This window comes from Sinohyriopsis cumingii, chromosome 18 (assembly GCF_028554795.1).
Source record: "Sinohyriopsis cumingii isolate HCF-2022 chromosome 18, ASM2855479v2, whole genome shotgun sequence".
NCBI lineage: Eukaryota > Metazoa > Mollusca > Bivalvia > Unionida > Unionidae > Sinohyriopsis > Sinohyriopsis cumingii.
The window spans coordinates 70742615-70769531 of NC_142978.1; the positions used below are offsets into that span (position 1 = coordinate 70742615).

Consider the following 26917-nt stretch of genomic DNA (forward strand, 5'->3'; position numbering starts at 1 on the left):
TTTCACAGTGGTTGAATTGCAAAAGGTCATCAATGCCGTTTGCAGTCCCAATGGTGTGGAGAGAGCCAAGCAACCACCTAAATGACTGTTACTTCTGCTTGGTTCCTCCTCTTTCCGGCGGAATAACGAAGCGAAAGAAGTCGAGAATAGTCTACCCAAACATTCCGTCTGCATTGAGACCAGTTCCACATGGTGAGGGACTTCCTATTCCAGAACCTCCAGCAGAATATTCTCTTGATTCATCCGACGAAGACAAAGGTGAGTCGACCTGTTCTTCTCCTGGTCCATCAGCATGCAGTGATCCAGATTTTCACTGTGGTGCATCATCAACCCCACACAGAATAACACAGGAAGAACTAAATGACCTGATTCGTGATTTGGACTTAACAAAGAACAAGGCAGAATTGCTAGGATCAAGACTCCAACAATGGAATCTTCTAGAAGAAGATGTCACAATTACTGCATATCGAAAGCGCCACCAGCAATTGGAGCCTTTCTTCAGAAAGGAAAGTAATCTGATATTCTGTTCCGATATTGAGGGCCTCATGAATGCTTTAAAAATCACTCATGACCCACAAGAATGGAGACTATTTGTGGACTCTTCGAAACTGAGTCTCAAGGCTGTGCTTTTGCACAATGGAAACATTCTTCCATCTATTCCAGTAGCGTATGCTGTCCACATGAAAGAGACATACGATAACTTAAGGCAGCTACTGAATTCCATTGAGTATAACAAGTACAGCTGGCACCTCTGTGGTGATTTGAAGGTAGTTGCCCTTTTAATGGGACTGCAGCAAGGATATACAAAATACATGTGTTTCTTATGCGAGTGGGATAGCCGAGCAAGGGAAATGCACTACATGAGGAAGGAATGGACTCACAGGCAGAATGTAGCCATTGGAGAGAAGAATATCCAACACCCAGCTCTGGTTGAGGCTCAGAAAATCTTGCTACCACCCCTTCACATCAAACTAGGTTTGATGAAGAACTTCGTGAAAGCCATTGACCGGACTTTGCCAGCATTCCGATACCTGCATGAAAAATTTCCTCGACTCAGCGAAGCAAAGATTAAAGAGGGAGTTTTTGTGGGTCCTCAGATTCGAGAGCTTTTCAAAGATGACCGGTTCAACAACTTGCTGGAAGGTGACGCGAAACAAGCATGGAATGCTTTTCGCCTAGTTTCTACAAACTTCCTCGGAAATGTTAGGGCAGAAAACTATAAGGAACTAGTAGAAGACACGTTGATGAAGTATAAGAAACTTGGCTGCAATATGTCTCTAAAGATTCACTTCCTTCATTCCCATTTGGATTTCTTTCCTAGCAACTGTGGTATTGTTAGTGATGAACACGGCGAACGTTTTCATCAAGATATCGCAACAATGGAACAAAGATACCAGGGAAAATGGTCCACTACAATGCTGGCTGACTACTGCTGGACACTCCTCAGAGATGCTCCCGAACAGCTGTACAAGAGACAGGCGAAGAAATCTAAGATGTAGTCAATGACTTGATTTTTTATAGGTAGGCTATTACAGTTGACCTTTTACTATTGGAATGCATTTCGTTATGTAAACATTAATTTCTTGCAGATTACAAAAAAACTAGAGCCAATTTTGCAATTTGACTGTCATATTCGTGTTCAGCACATAAAAATTGATAAGAATTGACTAATTTTATTTCAGTAACATGACTTTTGTAAAAATTTGTTGTCCAGTGAAGATTTTTCAACGTTTCTTTTCGACCCAGAGGAAAGCACAATCCTTGGAAGAACTGCTAGAAGTTGGGGTTAGTATGAACTTTTATCTTGTATGCGCCATTAACTGAGGGTATAGATAACCGTCACGGTTCGATATAGAAGCAAATATAGACCTTTTGAGTTACAGAGGCTCGTTACGAAGAAAATTCAGAGTATCAGTCAGTGGTTTGAGGGGTGGGGAGGGAGGCTCCATCTTCTCATATAGTTACAGGTTGGATCCTCCCCCACCCCTCTATTCACTAACGGATAGTCTGAATTTTCTTTATAATGAGCCAGTGAGTTCCAGAGATGACGGGCAATATCAGTCCCTAGCGACACGTGTCTTTAATGGAGACAAACGTGAGAGTCACGCAGAGTGCAAGTGCACCAAATTTGTGACATTTTCCTATGGATAGATAAAATAGTAACATTTGTTTTCACTCCCGATTTTCCTATTTATACATTTATACATGAAGTCGTCAGAGCTGTGTGTACACGTATGTCGACATTGAATCTATGCCTGGGGCATCTGAGATAGCAAGTTAGCAATGTTATTGGTCGCAAGATAGCTCTTAGTCCATAGAAACGGCGACCTCCCTTGGAAGCCTTTCTTTTATGGCTGTTTTTTTTTTAATGCACACTGGGCGCACTAAACCAACAGATCTCCGCTTTTATTCCGCTGTCAGAAAAAAAGCGGAGACCTAACTGTTGGTCTAGGGACGCAATAGTTTTGCATAGTCACTTGTCACAATTCTAGTCACTCCAATAAACTCATTGCATTTTGTTTGTCCTTATTATATCTTTTCAATGAGTATCACATCTAAAGCACTTGGCAATCATGGTAATCCTTAGACCCGCTCAAAGATTGTCACTTTTGATGGGTTTATTTACCTTGCACATTGCAGTATGATGTTTAGAATATCTATTGACACATTATCTATTTGGTTTCATGAGAACTTTGACGTCACTATGGAGTGGCAAGCTGTTCCTGTACGTTTCTAACAATTTCATGTCTGACTTTGCAGCATTTTTAAGTGCTGATTTCTGTTTGCGCACAAGGGCTGTCTTTAATCTGTGAGGGAAATCATTAATCTGTGACGGAAAAAAAACAACTGTATCAATCATCAGAAATTTTAAAAAGTTGTTTATATATATATATATAGTTCTTACAGAACTCGCTGTTGGAAGATTCATACCACATATATATTATAGTGTAGTACAGATTAAGAGTAGGTTAATGGATGGAAAAGAATATAGACTTGTCAGAAATACAACTAATACATATGGTAATTATAAGGTTAAAAGCGTATATTTAAATACAATGTGTGTATAGTTAACTTCCAGTTGATTATTGGGATTAGGGTCAGTACAGTGAACAGACGAGCGTGTCTACGAAGAGAAATTGATGGTTGATTAAATGTTAGGCTCTGGTATATATATTGTACATCCTTCGCATGTATTGGATGTCCTTAGTCAAACATGTGAATAACAGTGCTGGTATCAGTGTATTACCTTATATAATTCTTAAGGTGAGGCGATTCTTTCAAATTAGGGGGCGATTTTGTTATTACTAGTAGCAATGTTGAATACAATGAAGTTTTTTAAAAATAGTTAACGAAATTTCGATTCGGCAAACATTCCTATTCTAAGGCAATAACAAAATCAATAAAGGTTTTATTCAGCAAAGAATTATAATAGTAGAAACAGTCCATTCAAATTAATACGTAAGTATTAATTCTCGAAGGGTGCATTGCCAATGCATAACAAATGATTAACATAGATCTATAAATGAACAGAATTGAATTAATAAAAAAGGCAAGAACAAAATCAGTACCATGTAAAAATAAAATTAAAATTAATGGTAGCGTTTTTGACGATTCGCAATTTATAAATTAAAATCATATCAACAACGATTGTACACGCTTGATAATGTCACATGTTAACAATAAATTACTAAAAATTAGAAGTTATTATAAGTAATAGTATGTAACTTAAAAATATTAGTTTCATCATCGTTAGTTTTCATGAACATGCAATCTTGGAGTAAAGTCAATTTAAAATATTTTTTTATAGCATTTTGACACAATTAACTGGAATTGCATAAACTATTTCACTTACCTTAAAAGTGCTGCCTTCGAATTTTAAGCCGTTCCAACGAAAACCCAACATTAACACATAAATTTTAATTGTTCCGCTGACCAAGCTTTCAAATCAATTTTGGCCACGTTTGCACATGAACCACGAACCCAATTGAGAGAATTTGAACACTGAATTGTCTCATTTGTGCACACCTTAATGCAAACTGAACAAAGATAGTCATCCTTGACTTGTAATAAACATTAACAGACAAATTGGGTTTGGTGCAAAAAGGTTCTTTACCAGTGAATTTATAGTCGTCGAAAAAATGATTATTTAAACAATGCACCCCCTACCCCCCACCCCCCGAGAAAGAAGAAAAAAAACAAAAAACAGTGAAGATGTTCCCAAATTGATGTTGATTGTGACTCAGTTTACTGAGTAACGAGATTAATGAAGATAATTGCGTGTCAGTCCTTACAGTAGTATTGAGCACCCCTAGTTACTAATCGAGGTGCCGACTTGACAGAAGGCGGCGGCACGTTGATTCCTTAATATAGTTCTGATTGCAATTACGTTCAAGGAGAAATTTTCGTGTTTAAAAGGAATATTTTTCACAGCTGTAGTGAATGCACCTGTTTCACAGTTTAACATGAAAGTGATGGCTGCATGTTCAGTCTGTAAAATTCCTTTGATTATGACCGCAATTTATTGAATTCAATGGAGTAAAGGAGATAAAACTTGCTGTTGTAAGGTGACATGTTTCTGGATAACTGATACATATAACAAATAAAGAACGTGGTTTATTCGTTGCTATGCTAAGTGTTTTGTTTTATTGTTTTCCTGTACATTTTTAAATTATGCTCTTTAGTTTTAAAACAATAACTGTGATTAAAACTGCTATATTTTTGTTTAAGAGTCGGCATTTTCAGCCACATTTCTTTACAGGGTATTAACACGTTATGTAAATCAAAGTTAAAAACATTGATAGGCCTAGAAACAAGAAATATTTACAAAATTATGCATTAAACCAGGTCATAAAATAACAATATTTATATTTAGAGTGGTTTCCCCCGTTTTCGGTGCTTTCGGGCGTTTTTCGGCTCTTTTGGGGAGTTTTCCGACGATTTTTGTGGTTTTCCGGTCTCTGTATGAACCGTTTTTGAATTAATACATGCCCATTTGTCCCATGTTTACCCATTCCGAAACCGCCCCATCAAAAAAAAAAAAAAACGGCTCCACTTTTCATAAAATCCCACCCACCCCATTTTAAAATCGCACCATGTCAAAAACACCCTTTTAAAAATTCGCATTCACTACAAAGATTTTCAACTTTTAAAAAAAATATAAATACACTAAATATAATTTTATTTTCACATGATGCTGATTTTGTTTCTTGCCTTTTTTGTTAGTTTAGTTATGTTGATTTATATATCTAAGGTTAATTATGCTCTTTTAGTCATCGTTTTAATGATAAGTAATGCACCCGCCAGTAATTAATATTTACTTATCATTATGGATAATTAAAATGGATTGTTTTTACTATTAGTATTATAATTCATTGCTTTGAATTAAACCTTGATTGATTTTGTTCCTGCCTTTAATCAGTTTTTGAGAACTAGAATGTTTACCGAACTGAAATTTCGGTAAGTATTTGTAATATCGACCTTCTTTACATGGTGCATATATAGACCGGAAAACGCACCCCCCACCACCACCACCACCACCCCCCCCCACACAATTGAGAAAGAGATGTTTTATTTTCTTTTCGGCCGCGTTTCGCAGCAGATGAGTATCATCACATCATGTCCATTGACTGGTCAAACTTAGAACAACGATTATCATTATACATATTGTCTGTTTACATAATCGTGCATGAAATATGACACTGTATAAGATTTAAAGGTGTTTTCCGGTATCCTTTTTCGGCTGTTTCTTTCTGCAGCATAGGAAGAACGTGTTGCGTAAATCAAATTTATAAAATGTATGCTCATCGAAATATTGGCTGTTTTCAGGATCATGCATGAAATGTGACACTTCGTAAAATTTAACGGTGTTTTCTGCATATTAGGAACAACGTGCTTACGTTGATCAAATTTATAAATTTCATGATCATTGAAATAATGGCTGTTTACGAAATCGTGCATGCAGTATGACACTTTATAAAGTTGTAATTAATGCAGAGAATGAAGCACGTGGGGCCTTATTGATTGTAATGGAGGCGATTTTGTGAAACATAGGTGCGTTTGTTTTTATTATTGGCGATTTTGCAGTGGGGGTGATTTAGTGAAAAGAGGTGACGTTTTTGGCGTGGGTGGGTGGCGAGTTTTCAGTGGAGCGTTTTGACCTGTTTTTTTTAATACCAAACAAATAAAAACATTAGAATGATTTCCGATTTTAAATTTGCTATAATCAGTATGCAGGAGACTAGAAAACCGTGCACAGTGGCGTACTAAGGGTAAATGGCGCCCGGGGCGACGGTGATGACCCAAAGATATTTTGGCTCGTCAGTACCTATAGCGCCTGTGCTTTTGGTGCCCCAAGACCTCTGGCGCCCAATGTGTACACCACTCCCCGTTATTTCGCTACAGACCATGGTAGTCCTGGTAAGGAAGTCAGCGTTACACTCTAATAATCATTAACCAGTTTTTAATGCTCAGTATTCAATGTCTTTTTAGCGCTGAAATATATGCTGCCAGTATTAATGCAAGTGCTATAACGTGCATGATCCCACAATTCGATTTCATTTTTATACGTTTGAAACCTTACTGTCGTCACGATCACTTTACAGCATTTCCTGGCATCATCTTTGCATGTTTAAAAAAATGTAAATAGTTGTTAGTCATTTGAACGTTGCACAACCAGTAAATCAGTCCGGATTAGTGTAGTTCGAAAACTAATTTAGTCGTAAAAATAAAGTTATAAGCTATAAACCTTAATTTTAGAATAATATTTATTATTTTCATTTCGCCCACCCACCCCCAATTTCAGTAGCAGTGCTATAGCATTTTTTTTACGGTTTATTCTTTCAGTAATCAATGGAAAGCCTACAATTAACTGAATTGAAAAAAGTATCTTTACAAACGTATGGTCAAGATGTAGCGGTTTAAAAATAAATTCAGTTGTTCAAGGCATATATAAAATTCAGGCAAATAATGGCTATATTTTTTTTTACAGAATTGACTGTAATTAGATAATGAAACTTGAACAGTTTCTTCTTCAATGAGTACTCTCAGGATAGATATCAAACTACATCAGATAGTGAAGATAGCTAACCGAATTCAGTCTAAGCTATGTCTACCCCTGCCCCATACATTAGTTTTGAAAATTTGACAATCAATAAATAATGCACTGATTATATAACTCTTACAAGCCGTTAGTAAGCTTATTTCCTAGGAAACTGTTAAAACCTTCATTAATGAATGATCAACATTCTTTTACAAATCATGAAACAAGTAAAGAATAGTAAATTATATATATTTAATTTCAAATATGCATACACATACAATATATCTTTTAAAACTGTCGGATTAATTTTCCATTGTCTGAAAAGAAGAAAAAAATAACAGCATTTTAAAGTGTACAATTAAAATGTTAATTAGAAGGACTTGTTAGATAAAATTGTTATTCTATTTTGTTATGAATTTAATTTAGTTTGAATAAATTGATGATGATTGGACTCCAACAAATTTCAGACAAACTGTTAACCTCAAAAAGTTTATGAAATAGTAAACATATATTTAGTGAAGGAAACATTTAAACGGTGTGATATTTACTTATTCTCAGAAATCCACAAGAGAATAAAAATGTGACATACAGTGAATTGGTAAATAACTATACCAGACGATGTTCTTGGAAAACATATTAGGTATAAGTCATAGAAAGAAATAAAAAGAAAAAAATAACAAGTTACCCATTATTAAGCTTGAATTATTCCATTGACGAACTATAAGACTAACTGTGACAAGAACTTATCACAATAAATAAAGCTTGCCAGCTGAAGTGTTTTCTATATAAAAATATCTTTATAAATAGATAACAGAGCCAGCTAGAAATATGAAGGGGTTGTTATGGTTGGGGTGGGGTGCTCCCAATATTCTATTCAAATTATTATAGAAGTCCCACCTACGCTCTATTTTGTTGGAAGGTAATTTAGGGAAAGAAAGATGTAAAGCTCCGAGCCCACGGTCAGCAATGCAGGTGGTTAGATGCTTAAATATACAAAAAGGTTTAAATTCAGTGAATAAGAATTAAAAAACAAATAATCAGATGAATCAAATTTCCAATTACACTAATCCCGCTCGACACTTTAATACCCTATTGCATCACTTGATTAGCAGTGTAAGATTAATTTCCACTTGTCATTGTATTTCTACTCTTCTTTTGTTTCCTTTCTCTCTCCTATTTCTCTCCTCTTCCTTCCCAACCTTATCCAAATTCCTTCTCCACTTTCTCCAAATTCCATCTCATCATCTACTTTCTTCTCCACCGACTCCTTTTCATCCTCCTCCACATCCTTTCCACCTTCTCTCCACCGACTAGACTTCTGTCATCTTCGACTGTTTGGCTAGTCTTAGTTCCGTCTCCACCTCTTGGAGACTCAGGACTCAATTTAACGAAAGTTCTCTGTCCCCTAAAAAGCTACCTATGAAAACACAAGAACGGTAGTCTTTTTCCTTAGCCCTCTCATCTCACACTACACACAGCCTAGTATCAGATAACGGCTATTAAAATTCTTCGGTCACGCATTCGTTCACATCGAGATACCATACGTTCTTTTATGGTAAAACAAACGTCATAATACAGCACGATATCAATTACTTCTTATACATATATCAATAAATTCTATCACATCAGTACATATTCCTAATCCAGTTACACTAAACAATATCACAATAATCAGACGCATTTCTTTACCTTACACTTTTACAAACTACACAAATATTCAAATATCTATGCTCTGATATATCCATACGTCCATAGTAACTAATCTCGCACACTTCAACCATTTTCCAAATTCACAATTCAAGCATGTGTAAATTCTAACATAACGCAATGACATATTCACTAGTTTACTACGAAGTAAAACCTAACACCGAATTACAGAATTAATTCTGGCCACAAGCTAACAACCTACATAATTCCGCCTCGCATCTAATAATTCTCTACGTATGCTCAAGCCCATTTCTCAAATACGAATGTAAATGAAACACTACAAAGGTAATTCTACATCCTAAATGATGCTAGTAATTAAGTTTACATACTACAGATAATTACAATTATAATACCGTAATATTCTGCAAAAATCGAGCAAATAACTTACTGACTTTTTTAAGCTTTGTCTCTCCTTATAATTTACCTCTATGTTTTGCCGCCAAATTACTTTTTTTAAATTTGGGGCACGAGACAGATCCCCTCCCCCACTTGCCGAAAAAAAAGAAAAGGTGTTTTATGTATGATTGTTTCCCCCATAAGTGTGTTTGTTTGTTTCTTTTTATTAAAATAGAATTTTGATCAAACATTTATTTAAAGTTAAATTTTTGATGGGGTATTTCTAGTCCCTAGTGTTTTCTATAGGGTTGTTCATCTGAGCCAGGTTTCATTCACCTAGCTCGAAATCACCTTCCCCTAAAAAGTTTTCATTGACCTATATCTATTTAGCCGCCAAATTACGAGTCGCTGTCTTGAGTAACCCTATTGCTTAGCAATCTGTCCAGGCGAATACTGACTCATTCTAAAGATTCATAAGGTATCATTCGTGTCTGAATTCTATCACGTACTCTATCTCAGATTTTGATTAGATATCTCTGTGGACCGATCCAGTCAAACTTAGCGGACATTGGTCCTCTCGCTGTCTGTCCACGTGGGGACGGATAAGAACACGTCTCGTTCACCCGTGGACTTTCCTTTTGATCATGGAGCCAACATTTAACATATAGGTGTGATATAGGCAAGTCTTTGTCAAATGATGCAAGCAGTCTCCTTCGCCAACTCAAGTTTCCACTATCTGGCTGGTCATGGTAACATTGCGTACGAGTTTAACACTAGCCTGCGGAAATCTTTAGATATCAAACACATGGCCGCAGTATTATTTCCAAGACAGCAGATTATAGCATATACATGGCTTTATAGCCGGGGCCTAGCAAACGTGACACCAGAGCATACATTTTTCTATTTTTGTTTTAATTTGAGAAATGTAGAGTTTCTAGATCAAACAAAAAGACTCGATATAAAGGATAACAATTTTGCTGATAGATGTGCACTTTTGTTTTGCATGGATAACATACATATAAATTTATCAGATTTTTAAAGTACTGTAAAGAAAACAACAATGCTATGTGACATGCAATTCAACTTAGATTAGGAAACTGAGAAAGATGAAAAGGTATTTTTAAAAATCATTCAGTGTTTTCTCGTAGCTAATTAGATATTTGATGCTGTTTTGGGTTTTAAATATCCAATCTAAATAAACTAATCAATAAAACATTTGAAAATGAAATAACCAATTTGATTAATGCTGCCACTTCTGATTAAACATATATGAGATAATTATATATAAAATGAAGGTATCATGCATTTAGCTGTTGACATTGTTATGAAGTCACCTCTTCTGTAATCCTTCAGTAAATTAAAAACATTTTAAAATACAACCTTTCACCGGGGAAGGGGGATAATGACACTATACTAATTACTTTTTCTTGCATCAATGAGAAATGTTGATTAACCCTTACAGCAGTGATTCTCAAACTGTGTGCCGCGGCACACTAGTGTGCCGCGAGAGATTTGCAGGTGTGCCGTGGGAGTTTTGAAAAATATTTAAAATTGCTAGCGTTTCGAAACCTTGAACATATCGAAAAATTAAATGGTAAATCAAGGTCGCAAAAGTTTTTTTAAAAAAGTAACATATAAAAACGCAATCTCTGTCAGTCTGTCATTCATTGGTTCCTTTCGTAACGCGAGACTTGTGCGAGATCTCATCCCCGAAATTCTGGACACACTGAGAGACCTACAATCGGCACTGCAGCATTACTTCCCATCACATGCAAGCGATGAATATGGATGGGTGATCAATCCATTCGGAAACAGCGAAACTACAAATCTTACAACCGAAGAAGAAGAACAGCTCATTGATTTAAAAAACGATACATTTTTTCAGTCAACATTTCCCGAAATAAGCTTGGATGAGTTTTGGATCTCAATCAAGAAAACATATCCTGCAATCGGTTCAAAAGCAATCAAAGTAATTCTGCCATTTGTATCTTCGTGGTTTTGTGGGTTTGGATTTTCAACATTGACTGAAATCAAATCGAAAGAGAGAGAGAGAGACTTCTTAAAATCGACGATGAAATGCGTGCTTCTTTGTCAACTTTGGAGCCTCGCTTCAATCTGATTTGCTCTCGAAAGCAGGCACATCCTTCACATTAAATTTAAAATTAAATATATATGTAAAAATAAATAAGTTTTTCACCACTAAAATTGTTAAATATTTTCAGGTATGCCGTGAAAATTTTTAGATCTTTTTCGTGCGCTGCAAGACAAAAAAGTTTGAGAAACACTGCCTTACAGCATAGTCCTACCTGCACAAAATCTATTTTCCCACGAATGACAACTGAAACAGATTTCGTATCTTTTATTCTCCAACACTCGAGGCAAAAGAACTGTGTTTACAAAATGAAATTTGAATTTTGGCCAGGTCTCACATGCTTGCTGACGTGAGCCAAACATTTCCTTGTTGCCAGTGGTCAAACAGTTACGTTGTAAAACCTATGAAGGCAAAGGTATCATGATATTTAGATCACATTCTTCCGGTGCCTAATGGTTAGAGCGTCCGCCTCAGATGCGTGAGCAAGGTTCGATCCTCGGCCGAGTCATAACAAAGACTTATAAAAATGGTACTCACAGCTGCTTTGCTTCAGCATTAAAAGGTTAGTGTTAAGTATGGTAGGTCTAGTGTCAGGATAATGTGACTGGGTGGGACATCACGATAAGTGTTTGCGGCATGATGTCCCAGTGCTAGACATCACTATAAACTGACACTGTAGACGTCGTAGCGATATGACAGAAAATTGTTAAAGCCACGTTAAAAAATCCAAATCACATAACGCACGCGCACACACGTACACACACACACACACAAACTTGATTACATTCTAATTAAACCTACTCTGTATTCAGGTCATGGTTATTTTAGTTGACAAGGACATTGTATCAAACAGTGCAGTAGTCCGACCCAATAACGACTGATTCAAGGCATATAATGCTGGAAATGTGAATATTTGTTATAGATATAATACATCAGATACCTTTGTACCTGTTTTCATTAATAGTCACAAGTGTCATGAGCTTTATGTACTATGGTTTTAATTTCTCGTGCTCAAGTAACCAATCTCTTCTAGGCTTTATTTAGAAATTTGAGTCTGCATTTATTCCTTCTTGTACACTACCCTGGAAATAAACGCAGCAACGTATCGATTAAGATTTCATCTTCTCTTTTTATGTGTTCTATCGATGATAACAGTTAATAAAAATCAGTATGACATTTCTGTCAGTGATTGAAATGGATAATGCATTATATTTACTTACGCTTGTGATGTGCCCCTTTTCTCCTAATATGAACCTTAATTGTCTTTTATATTTATTTTTTTTTTGAGTCTTTTTATGCGCACAACGTTCATCATGGTGGGAATGTTCTGGCACCAAAGATGATAAACAGGTCATTTTCAAATAGGTAGTCAAAAATCAACCCTGGAGATAATCCTTCCATCCTTACACTTCAACATGTGATTAAGATGGCCAAAGTTACAACTTCACAAATTCCTACAACACTGTTAAGCTCATGGCTTTAATTACCATAAACTTATATAAGAACTCGAAAGGCTTTTCGTGTGTGTGTGTATGTGCGAGAAATAAATGGAAATGGATGAAATAATAATGTATTTTTCTTTGTTTATCTAAATCATGGCTTTCATGATCCATGTTTGCTTGGGAACTGCTATTTAGTGATGAATTATATTCTGTTGTCACTGTACTCGCTTATATGGTGATTCTAACTGCAGACTACACAGATCCAGATCGTTGACGCATTATATTCCGGCAGATCTGGGTCTGTCAAGTTTTGTTAGGATTAATCAGTAGAACAAACAGCATGAACCCTAATCTGAATGCACATTATGCTATGGCAGAGCTGGATCTTTGTTGTTTGTAGTTTGACTCGACTTCTAAGTAAGTATGTGCGATCGAGAATGAGACGAGTAATTGTCACGTGAGGCCAAACTTCACACTGCTAGGTACAAAGAGTTCTTACGAACATACTACTGTATTATGCCTAGTTAGGCTGAATCCAGATTTAATGTCCAGGTAATTCTATACAAGCCGTAAGGAGTACAAGACCCCCACGAACGAGACAAAACTTAGTGAGGCTATCTTTAGGGATATTGAAATAATAGCAGTTGTTGGTTGAAAAATGTAGTGCTTGTCAATATAAACGTATATTGTTGTTAAGTTTGGTGAATGCATTTATCAGGCAGTGCCAATATAAAATAAGGAAGACCCATGTAGAATTTACAGATACATACTATTTATAGGCACAATATGGCATTAAACCTTTATTGTATTTTGTTGGCGAAATATGCATCTTCCTTTGCCACGGGTTTAAAAAATATCAGCAATGTAATCATGTCCGTACAAATGCACATCGGCATGAACGGCGTTTGGGGGTGGCAAGTGGGGCAACCGCCCCAGGCCCCGCTCTTGAGGGATTTCCGCGCTTCAGGCCTAAGGTCGTCCTTATGAGTTTGTCAAGCTATATTCTCCGCCAAATCGCGAAAGTTGATCTAGTCTAGACATGATCAGTGTGTGCAATAGCATACCAATCGAGATACCGATACCCTGGCCCCGCGCGGTCATGGTCGGCCATAGGCCCCGCGTACTCCTAACGCCGCCTCTGCACACCGGGATTCGAAATTCTCATAGTAATGCTTTTTTTCCCCCCATTTCAATAATTCATTTCCCAACTAACCAACCTGATTAAAATTGTAATTTTTTTATAACAAGTTATATCGTAGAACAGATTCCCAATTCTTCAACTTCATCTTCTAATTTCTCGTTTATTCTCCAATTCAAAACACATAATAGATTCAATCTTTTATTTCTCATTAGTTTTGTCGGTACGCGATGCATATTTTTCATAATTTTTTTTTATATACAATTGTTTGAAATCATATTGTACACTTAATCTATTGACATTTTCCTATCCGATTTCACTTGACTTTCTTCCACATTTCTTTTGTCTTACGTTGTTGTGTTTTTTCTTCGTTGCTATAGCAATCCTTGACGTGCATCATCTGTTGCTGTTTTTGCAGGGAAATCGTTATATTTAGTGAATTTATTGTTTTCCAGCTTATGACGTGTTTGGTTTTAATAGAAGTAACTAATTTAACCAATCTCTATCTGTGTGATGGAAATATGGACATGGCTTAGACATTACATACCATTTAGGTATTGTAAAAGTACCTACCATCTATCTATATTTAACATTTTAACTATTAGTTTTTGCCACAAACTGTCACTAATAGGAACTAGTTAGTAGCGACATAAAAGCACAGAGAGTGACACGTTGGTCTTATTATCACTCTATGACCCTAACTGCATGAACTTTTTAGACACAAAAGTAAAGTGCATGTACCATGATAAAAAATAATTATAATAACAAATAGCAAGTTGAGTGCAGGGCCGTAGGGAACGATTATGGGCCCTGTGGTAAGAAACACCCTGGTCTTTCTTAGTTCTTGCTGAAACAAAATGTTTCCTTTATAAAATTAAAATGTGTTGTTCGGCCCGGGCCCCCTTATCCCCGGTCTGAGTGTTTTGCTCATTATAGCAAATCTATTGCTCATGATGACTTGGATATAAGTTTGGAGTGTATTATGTTAATGTTTATCATCCATTCTTCTGGTACCAATTTGGTTTCCACACAGTAACTTCTTTTCTCCAACATCTGACCAATCTTTGATGGATGGCTTGCACCTGGGATAAGGGAAAGGTCTTCCGATTTTTAGGTTCAAAAGGTCATGGTCATTGTAACTGAAAGAAGAAAAGTGCTTTCAGCACAACAACCGGAGCTCTTCATCATCTGTCGTTCCCAAACTTTGTCGATGGCTTGCACCTAGTGTAATGAAGAACTCGGTTGATATTCGGAGAAAAAAAAAGATCAAAGGTCCAAGTCACTGATTTACAAAGTAATTGGTTTTTGCACAATAGCATTAATTTTACATTACGTTTCTCTCAACCTTTGTAGTTGGCTTGCATTTATCGTGAGGAAAAGGCGATTTATTAGGAAGTCAAAAGCTGAATCATCAAGGTTTCTTACTGAAAGAAGCAAGATGGTTTCTGTATGATAACATTAGACAGACACTTTGCCTAAACTTTGTGAATTGCTTGCTATTAGGACGATATAAGTTTCGCTGACTGAAAGAAGAAAATTGTCCTCATCCAGAAAATGTCTATCTTCTACTTCAAGGACTATCAAACTTGGCACGGCAAATGTGACATTCATAGTACTCTTGTATATCTATTTAGTCGCAGACTATTGTAATGCATTCAAAATTCAGCTCAAAAACGTATAATGAGATAAATTTTATAATGAATTTGAGAAACAATTATGGCTGTACGTGATATGAAAAATGTGCACGTGAGAAAAACATGAAAAGGGTTTGAGAAAACAAGGCAACTAAAGGGCAAGAAATAACAATGTTCGATTGTGGGACATTTGTGAAAAGCTGATAAATGCAGAGATGCATAGATTGATGCTGTACAGTATGTGTACCTCAATATCATTGATGAGTATATCGTCTCTTTCACATCCTCCCAAAATAGCTAACACTTATTATTGATGCTAATACTGAAATACTACAAGGTATATAAATAATAAGATTTTTAATATTGGTGAAAAATAAGAATCTGATCAAGATGTTATACTGTTACAACTCGATGTTTTTAAACTCTTAACAGACAAGAGCAAAAACCAACATGTTGATGTGTGTAAGTAGTCTTGAACGTGCTAATGTACCAGTACTTTGGGGTGTGATGATGTGCTAACAGCCTTTGATGTATCATACTAATATAATCCATATCTATCCTGGCCTGAATTCACAATAATTCCAAATTAATTTTTTTCTCCAAAAAGAATATTATTGATAAGCACTTTGTATTTGCAGTGAATACTAATTTGAATAATTTGATCACAACAATAGACTGATTATGTCCCAAGAAAAAGGCAAGAATAAATAATCCCTATGTACACAAGTTTATTTACCCCAGTACGAAAAGAAACCTTTTTCTGGATGCATGCTTAGGCTGGTGACCTTAAATGTCACGAGCCCGTAACTCAGATTCCACAAGCTTGGACTAATTTCCTTACGTAAAAACAAATTGTCATTTTTTATATCATTTGCCACACAACATTGCAACTGCTGCAGTTCAAAAATGAAACGATAAAAACTTAACCCTATTATATTTGTGTTTGTTTGGATCCCCCAAAAGTTACCACAAAGCAATGTTTTTCTCCAGTTCCTAAGGTCATCCTTTGTCTAATTACTCTCACTCATGTCCTTCTTACTCAGTGGATCAAGAGTGTTTATCCTTATTAGCATCTGAAGCGTGTGTTGATTCATCCAGTTTCTGTTTACAGTTTTCTTTTTCATATATGCCACTATTATGTTTTTCCAGTAATCTGTTATGAATATTTGATTTAATTATACATTATTTAATATATATTTATTTCAATTTATTTGTTTGTCAGTTTTAAACTTTATTATGTTTTATTACATGATATTGTAATGTAAATTTATTCACTAGAGATGATACTTTTTTCAGAAAATAGTTTGACCTTGACTGTTAGTTTATAAATACCAGATGTTGATCTAAATCCTGACCTTATTTCAACTTTTTTTTAGCAACCACGTAAACAAGTTCTATTTTAGTTTACAGTGATTGGTTGTTGTCGAGGTTATGATGGGACTTCGTGCTTAAGATGTAAACAATTTTATTTATTTTTTTATTTCTTAGAGTGAAATGATTGGTTTTCGTCAGGGTCACACTGGATAGACGTGATCTGTAACAAGTACTAATTTCTATACTTCCAGAACATGATCACGTGATCCCATTGTTTACGTTTAAAAGACATATAACCTATGTTTTAGAGATTTATTCTCAGTAGAAGCTGGGCTGTTAAACTAAGTTGTATGCTGTGCTGTTTTGGAGCTATTTTAAATTACTTGGATTCAGAAGGATTATTTCAGTTATTTTTCTGGAAAATACATGTGCTCATGGGAGATTTCTTAATCAAAGACAGTTCTTATAAGAACTTTATTTTGATTTCCAAAACCAGCGTGATAATTCATGTTTCTAGAAGGAACTGTAGATTACAGATTGCAGCATTCGTCATCGTCTTCATCTTGGATTCTTCGTCGGGATTCGAACTTGAAATCAGTAGAACATTTTGTTAATTAGGACATAAAAAATTGTATTCCTATATTATTTTAGATTTGATTCTATAAAACCGTAAGTTCGTATTTTTTCACTTTTACAGAATTTTTCCAGGGAAATAAATTATTGTATTTTTCAAAGCTTTTTGTTTTCACTCTTTCTTGTGTTACTGTTTACTCGAGCCTAAACACGTTACACACGAAACCAATGTTTCATTACATTTGTGTCAGCATGAGCAAACAACAGCTGAATTGTCATTTTTTTTTATATAAAAAAAATTAAACTTTAACTTGAAACAGTTGAATAATGTAATTAAATAAGAACATACAAATTTCCAAGAGGTTTTGCAGTAATATTTTCTTTTTTTACTTTTTATCTCAACGCAGCCAAAGGACGGTCAAATTTTTATCAAGGGCCCAAGAACCAGCATAACCACGTTCATTACTTATAATTCCTCACAAAAATCTCACGTTTGCCCCAAATTATCCAATTATCCAAATTACAACAATAAAGAAATCAATTACCGTATATAATCGCGTAACAGCCGAATAATTCAGGAAAAAAAAAGGCCTTGAAGAAGGGTGGGGGGAGTCAGCTTATCCGCGGGCCAGTTTCTAAACTTCACCTTTTTGTTAACCACTGTAATGGCTGTAAATCTTGGGACACGAAAAAAATAATTTGTTCCATGTCCTAAGATATAGGCATGTAAAATAAAATAACGTGACCAGACAATTATTAGACTATTATACAATACTATGATTGATTTTGCTATTATTTTCTGATTTCTTCCACACGAAATTAAATAAAGGTAAATACAGACTTCATTATTCGCTGGCCGGTTGCGTTTACTCGGGAGACCAGGCTGTACAGTACTTACACAGTGCAAAGCGTGCATAGCATCACTTAAATCCTTATTTATTCACAAACATATTAGATACAGATTTTGCTTTATTCATTGTTTCTACCGAACTGCGTTCTTCCCGATAACATTTCAGCTAGTCCTTAATAGCCGTTTCATTTACGTTGAATGACGTACTCGCGAGTTACTCATTTTCAGTGATATAAGTGATCCTACAAATGGAGGTAATATTTTTAAAAAGGTACCCACGTTTAATTATATAAGGCGCATAACTTGCATAATTTACATGTTCACGAAGAGTGGTAATAATAAAATCTAAAATTCTCATAGAGATCGACTAAGATCATCATCAATCAATTTTAGTTTTGTATTTTGGCTGAACAAACATCATAACTTTCTACACAATGGATGTTTCGGAGTCTCCTATGTTGATAGTCGGCAAATTTGTCTTTCGTTTTGCAATAGCAGTACAGGCTAGTTAATCATTAAAACCCTGAAACTGGCTTGTGTTAAGAGGGAATTTTGACCGGCAACTATACCAGTACATTGATGTGTAATTGCCTTTTTATTCCATAATATTAGCATGATTACCGTAATTTTGTAAGCCATATGAACTTTTTAAAAGCCATGTAGGGAGACTGAATATAAAAAATAGAGATTGGGACCTAAAATCTGGATCTTTTTTCACTAAATATTGATCGATCTTCCTGCTCCAATATGCATGAAATTTGCAAACAGACTCGCCGTTTCTCCCTGTGAAGCGCCCTATTTTCCCCCAGGACGAGCCTTTTTTGTCATATTCTGGCCAGCTGCGGCCAAACTGCAAAATAGTTAAAGATTAGTCTTAAATAAACAAGCAAGAAAGCCAGCGCGACCAATTAAAAGTTAATCCTTATCGATGCAACTGTTTTATGAAAACGACTGGCCCTCCGTCGTAATTTAAAGAAACCATGTTCTACACCAGGGGTCTGAAACACGCGGCCTGCGGGCCCGCCAATCCGTATCCTGTAGACCGCAAAATGATTCGGTTGTCTAAATCGTAAGCTAAGACTGAAGCCAGCTCGTAAGCTATATCAAAACCGCAAGAAAATCTACCGGAGGAAAAGCTCCCAGAAAACAATTGGCAACCAAGGCAGCTCACTAACTCTCAAGATAGATGTACAGAATCGATGGAATTATATACGTTAGTATAATACCATAAACAAGAATTCACACAAAAATACAGAAGAAGAAAACAGAGAGTGAATACTACTCACGAGCAAGGTAAACGAGAAAACATGGCGGAGGCTCACAATGCAATAAGGAAACTATAAATCTTAAGAAGAATTGAGACTGAAGAAGGGCCATATCTTGAATGCAAGTATCAGGAAGGTACCCAGGAATTAGATATGAGACACATACAGAGAGAAAGAGTACCTACTACGTCCACAGTAATAATAGCCCTAAAAATTAGGAATCCGGACATTTTAGAACAAATTTAATCCATCAACAGGAAAGGATATGAGGGATACATAATACGACCAAGAGAGAAATTGCCGGTATTACAGTCTGGATAAATAAGTATTTCGGGAGAGACTGTAATAGTTAAAAACCTATCACCAATTCTAAAAAAGATCAAGAAACAGACAGGAGAACTCCATTTATCGGATATCCCCATGGAAATACCACTGGAAGAAACTGTCGCCTGTTTCGAAAAAAAAGTCGGTATAAGGATAGAAAAATCTAGACTGGCAACGGTTCCAGGATTCTCCATATACAACGGAATGAGAATACTGGAAATTGAAAAAACAAAACTGAGAGGGATCAAAAGAGCCTTCTACTTACATGGTGTTCTGACAAAAGCTTGGTATAAGGGATGTATATACTACCGAAGTGCAACAGATGTGGGGAGACAGGGCACACCCCACATAAATGCCCCAAACCCCCGGTGGAAAACCAGTTAACGAACACAGAACAAGTATACACAACTACGATGGAAATCTTCCCGACTATAAGGCAACAAGAACAAAAACAACAACAAGGGGAAACACAACAACACCAACAGGATCAGGAACATCAACACCTAGGACAAAAAACAACAACAACAAGAACAAAAACAACAACAAGGAAAACCACAACAACAACAACAACAAAAACACAAAGTGACCAGAACGCCAACACCATGTAGAAAAACAACAAAGGCAACAAAATGGACAAAAGAAATTCCAACAACAGCAACAAAAACAAGAGACAGCGTTTAAAACAAGAAAAGCAAGAAACTAAGATCTTAAAACAACAGGAAAAACAAAAACACCAGTTAGTACAAAAACAAACCCAGCAACAACAACAGAAGGCACAACAACAAGTAGCAGGAAAACAAGTAGACGTACTCCAAAATAAACATACAGCGCAAATTATGAGGAAGAGAAACATACAACAAGGAAAATTGCAAACAAAACCAGAGCAGAGTAGCCAAAATACCAAAACAAAGGAAACGATGCAAAATGAGATAGAAAGATATCTGGAAGCTAACATGAACGAAAATTTTAGAGAAACATACAAGGGAACAAAACCAGAGCAAAGTAGCCAAAAGACAAAAACAACGGGGGAAAAAAAACACAAAAGAGGGAAACAATGCAAAATGAGATAGAAATATATCTGGAAGGTTATGACGATTGTCCGGAAGTAATTCGGATAACCAGGAAACCATAACGCAAACATCAAAAGATCCAGAGCCAACAACACCGCAAGAAGAAGAATTAAACAGAGACAGACGTAGAAGGATAGCATTAAAGAGACAAAAGAGAGAAGATGCAAAAAGGAACGAAACCTACATTCTGGAAGACGACGAATACTTTGAATAGAATTTTCATATTATTCAAATAATAAAAAAATACAATACGTATACAACAATAAATAAATATTAAAAATAAAAATAAATAAACAAAATTTAAATAAATAAAAAAATAAATCAATACTAAATATATATGTATACAAATAGTATAACATGAAACTTGTATAAAAGTGGAAACATATAAATAAAGAGAAAAATATAGCACATATAACCACAAGTAGGGCAGGAGGGCCTCCCTAAATGGTCTGAGAAGATCAACCAGGGAGAGCACCCTCCCCCCCCAAAAAAAAAAATTAAATAAAATAAAATAAAAAGCAAAATGATTGGCGTCATAAGGTGTCATGAGAGATAACAAAGCTGGTGCGGCCCGCGGGCCATCAGAAATGCCCTCATGCGGCCCTCAGGATGACTTGAGTTTTAGACCCCTGTTCTACACTATTGTGTGTTATGCAATGAATAGCAATTGATTGGCAAATAAAGGATTCCCAATTTTGTTGAACTAAAGGTACCAAAATATGCAGCTTCATTGTAGCGTACATGTGGCAATTATTTTTCTCCTTGTTGTATATCCGACCTTTATTTATTATTGTCAACTCGTAAAGCATTTAGTATTGTTTACTATAAAACATGTATTATGAATTAGTTTTTTGATGACACATTTGCTGCGTGGTATGTATTTTCATTCCTTTTAATTTAACGATGGTAGTTAACATTGGTTTATACGGTATAAAAATGCCAGGTCTTCACTCGTGTAACTTTCTTTTGTGGGAATGGAGCTATACCATATGTAGTTACTGCATTGGTAGTGATCGTTCTTGGGACTGAAATTAACTGTGGACGATTATTTGGTTCTGATTTCTTGTTGTTTGTTCTGGTTTTTTTTTTTTTGTATTGTTGTAGAGGTAAAAAAAAAATCATCAATTTACGTGAATAATTTTAACTTAACATTCTATTTAGTGAAGACGCGAATTCTTTCTAGTAAAGTAATTATTTCGTCACAACAATAATTCACAGGTGATACAACAGAACATGTAGGACTTTCTTGTTTAGAAGAAATGAAAATCGAAGACATAATGGAATAATCGGGAGTTCTCTGCAAAAACTGGAAGATATTATGAAATCGGGAGGTAGGTGTGGAGCGACCCCAAAAATTGGGAGTTTTTTCTCTCCTCCCGGCGTGAAAGTTGACAGGTATGGTGTAAGGTCGCTTACATCAAGGCAAACTACAACTCAGCTTTTACGGTATTAGCATAATTTTCGAAACATTATTTCTGAAACTTCATTATTATATTTTGGAGATATCATTAAAGTTTAGCGCAATGGTGCCCATGATTCGACTGCAAGGGATGTACTTAATTCAGCGCGTAATCAAACCTACAATGTACATGCGGTGGCCTCATTATGTAAATACGTTCAGTAGCCTAATTGCGAGCGTTTAATCGAACCGTATAATAATTGTTCGTTCTGCGGTCATACTGGGATTACATTTTAACGAGTTAGGTGTTTAAAATTTCAAAGCAAAGTAAAAATGTAATTACCAGTGCACTGATATAAAATGTCCAATGCAATAAAACAATAATTGAATCAAAAGGGAGACTCTTGGGTAGTGTTACAGCAACTCTCGATTGTTAAATTCTAGTCATCTTTCGATCAAATTATACACAAATCTAAATTAGGCAGAAACAATAAGAAAAAAGAAAATTAAATTACTTTTCAAACAAGTTTATACCATTTCTTTTTAATAATCATGCACGCCAACCTCGAGATAAGTATACATGTAATTTTTGTTTAAAATATAAGTTTGCCCAAATAAATGCTTTTTGAACTTACCTCGTGCATACCGTTCCGGTTGCCTAGTGGTTAGAGCGTCCGCCTCGGAAGCGGGAGGTCGTGGGTTCGAACCCCGGTCGGGTCATACCAAAGACTTACAAAAATGGTACTAACAGCTGCTCGCTAGGCGCTCAGCATTAAGAGGTTAGTGTTAGGACTGGTCGGCTTGGTGTCAGGATAATGCGACTGGGTAGGACATGTCTGTGGCATGATGCCCCAGTGCTAGACATCACTTTAAACTGCCACACTGCAGACATAGTAGCGATATGACTGAAAAATTGTTAAAGCTACGTTGAACATCCTAATCAACACACATACCTCGTGCATCTTGAGATGTCTCGGAGTGGTGGGTCGGCTTATACGCGGGTCATGCACTTTTTATATCTGTTCAGTTTGGGGGTCGGCTTATACGTGAACGGGCTAATACGCGAGTATATACTGTAACAACTTCTTTATACACTCTTACCTCAGCCACATTACGTGACCAAGCATCATTGCACCTGTTGTACCTGGTCAGTTCCGATACCCATAAGACTGGCTCTGACTGGTTCTGGCACACAAATATACAAAATGGTATTTTAGAATCACATGCATGTTAAATCCACGTGAGCACTAGTTATAGTGACCCAGGAAATATGTTCCCTGTTCGAAGATCACATATTTCATTTAAAATACAAAATTTACAGCTTTCGATAGAAATTAAGTGCTAAGTTGATGGTCTTCATATGGGTAATGATGAATCATACTAATCATTTATTAATAGTAGTCTTCCAACATCTTGGAAATAAATTGCAGCATTTCATCAGCAAATCAAAACTTTCTCGGGCAAATTAGAGTTCTTTTAACAGCTGGAAGGACACCACACCTCGGACCACGGAACCGGCCCGATCTAAAATTATAGCATCCACGGGCTTCTGGTTAATGGAATTTTTTTTAGCACTGACCCCTCTGTTTGACCTAGGTTGGAATTACTATTTTCTGAAAATACTCAGTCACACAATGGAAAATTCCATTCTAAAAGTTTATACAGTAAGAATCAGGAATATAAACATATTTACCATTAATATTGATGCAAACAGTTAATTCACAAAGGGAAATATTTAGTCATGTATTCTGTTGTTTACAAAATAAATGTAACTGGTCAACAACACAAAGAACTTGATTTTGGAGAAGGTCAATGCAAAATTCATATGCATATAACGTAATCGTTTAGAAAAGCCAACAAATAATACAAATTAAATATACATAACACTAGTCGAAACAGTTTCATCAATTCTGGCACTGTTCAAAAACTATGTTATGGATTGCTTGGTTTAATGCATGGAGGCCAGTACATCTTGTGGAGGAAAAACTTGGGAAGACCCTAGAAAGAACCAAAAACCCACCAGAAGATATAACCAATCTTTTATATTGTGCACGTAATGGCCGAGCAAAGACTCAAACCCATGGCAATAGAAGTGAGTTGTGAGTCATCTGAATTTTAAGGTGAGTACCTGAAACCATTTAGCACCCAGGGCCCTACTATGTTATGGAGAATAAGTTGTACAAATTCTAATGACAAAACATTTAAATCTGAGTTTATAAAGCGAATATGAATTACTGATCAATAAAATCTAGTGAAAGCGAAAGAAGTCTTAGTCTAAGAATCAGAGCTTAAAACTACTATAGGAGTTTGAGTGAAGACAGCATGCTCAAAATATAGAAAGCTTAAAGTTAAAACAGAAAGTTGTAGAGAAACAGACCATGTGGAAATGAAAAGGTTAATAAAACCCGCAAGCTTCAGGATGAAAATAAAAAGCTACAAATCGCTCTTTTTCACCTCAGATTTTTTCAGAATCCAGATTATGTCACCATCTGAGTTAGTAACTAAATCTGGACAGGTTTCTAACCTGAGTTCCTATTCATGTCCCAGGATCATACTCATTCCTGAACAGGATGCCTCGGATTCTGGATCTGGTGCTTACCGACACATACAGCATGAGGAGGTAGCCTTCCAGGGCTTTTGATATCACTAGGAAATTGCTCTTCAATTCAGGTACATAGAAAAGCAAGTCATTCAAGCCCAGAATTTAAAATAAATTTCAATTTTAGCCAGAAGAGCTAGTACCTGGAATTTTTTTTTATTCCTGTTGAAACTGCCCCAATCCTTCACAAGTTTATGATTCAAATGAAACTTATTGATAACTAGCCATCAGACTGATGAAAGTATGAAAACTACTAAATTACTAATTCATCAGGAAATTATCAAGCCTTGGGCTAGTGTACTAATGTTAATTTTAAACCCTGTCAATTGTTGCATTGGCCTTAAAGGGATGTATCAGTCTCATAAAGCATGATTTTCGCTGTTGGTCATGGCATACATCAGGTGTAGAGGAGGACCTTGTGCCCCTTCTGTTGCATTGGAAGTCTCTAACCTTTTCAGATTGGATTTGTGAGAAAGCTGCCAGTGGCTTCCCATGTGTATGTGGTTCTTACCGGGGTCTTTCCAGGTTCTTCCTCTACCAGTGAGTCTACTGAACCCATATATAGTCTCTTGTGCTGAAAAACAGCAGCAACCTTGTCAGATAGACAGCTTTGGAGGGGACCATTCACATGAAAAGGTAGAGAAAAATATACTGGCAGACAGGCAGTTCAGACAGCAATGGCCAGTCATCACAGAATGATCACTGCATCAGCCAGTCGTCACAGAGTGGTCTCTGCATCAGCCAGTACCTTTTCAACTGTAGGGTAGACCACTTATATAACTGTTCGCAAGAAGGTTTAATAACATAATTCTAGGAATTGCACAATGCAATCATCCAGCAAATAATGGTAGAGAGATAAGTAATATAAACAAAGTAAGTTGGTTCCTCAGATGCAGAGCAAACTGTGGCATCTTTCAACAAGAGCATCCTGAAGAAGCTTGAATATCTATCTGAAACTTTAAGATGTCATTGAATAATAAATGTTGAATTACAAACTGAACTGGCTTCTGTTTTACTTTAAGCGTGACCAGTTTAATTAAGACAGAATCACAAAAATTATTGTGGTGATCTTGTGGGTTAAAAATAAAAATTTCTGATTTATTTGCAAATGGCATTGTAATTGAAATTTTTGTTTATCAGACCATTGCCAATATATTAGTGGTGGCCTGGTTACCCCAATTGTAACATGGCGGCAATATTTCTTGAAGTTTCATCCTAGAGTTTATGTGATTCTGTGATGGACAGATACATAGACAAAGAGGTATATCACAGTCCTAAATATGTACTTAAGTCTGGGGAAGATTACATAGCAATAAAAACCTGTTGCCTGTCATTGGTTCAGTGACCAAAAACCAAGTTATATGAAGGATGTTGGTGTTTGTTGTGCATTATATCAAGGGGCCATGCATGCCAAAATGTATAAATTAAATTTGCTCTGCTGCAGAATTTGAATGGTTTGGTTTCGTGGGGTTTAGTGCCACATTTCAGCACATGAAAGGCTATACATGGTAGCCAGTGTATTTGGTGGAAGTAGAAGTCGGGATAAACAATTGATCCATGGGTAGCTATTAGCAAACATTCTTACATACCCATGCTGGTCAAGACGAGATTCGAACTCATCTGGACAGAGTTGAGATTTGTGAGTGATCTGTAAAGGTGAGTGCCTTAAAAAATTCAGTCACCCAGGACATTCAGAATGTAAAAGGTAATCATAGTTTTCACATCGCTTCTTGATCTGACATTTCAACTGATGCAGTTAGCAGCAATAGGTCAAAAGAAAAAAGCTTTAACCTGACCACCCTTAAAGTTTACCTAATTTGTAATGCTGACCCTAATTATTAGTCTATAATAATTTTCCATGAAATAATTGTCATGATGGGGGTTGGGGGCTGCAGCAAGTGTGCTTGCCATCACATTACATAAATGCAAACATTTATAGGAAAAGAAACTGATACAATCATGAATCACAAATATCAGAACAATAGATTCGTACATTGAAGATAAACTATTCATTTATAATACATGTAAGGTATAACATTAAAACTATCATTTAGCATGAAATTTTGCAATAAGATGAGAGAAGAAATTAAACTACGATCTCTTTATGAGGACTCCGTATCCATTTTGATGAATTG

At 36.0% G+C, this 26917-nt stretch overlaps 1 protein-coding gene across 1 annotated transcript in view; it reads left to right on the forward strand.

Moving 5' to 3' along the window:
- Window positions 1-1720: 1720 nt before the first annotated feature.
- Window positions 1721-26917, forward strand: part of LOC149776932 (sodium/potassium-transporting ATPase subunit beta-2-like) — a 72319-nt gene continuing 47122 nt past the window's right edge. The window contains exon 1 of the mRNA XM_089941653.1: window positions 1721-1785. The gene's annotated coding sequence lies outside the window, so the exon portion shown is untranslated. The remainder of the gene's footprint in view (window positions 1786-26917) is intronic.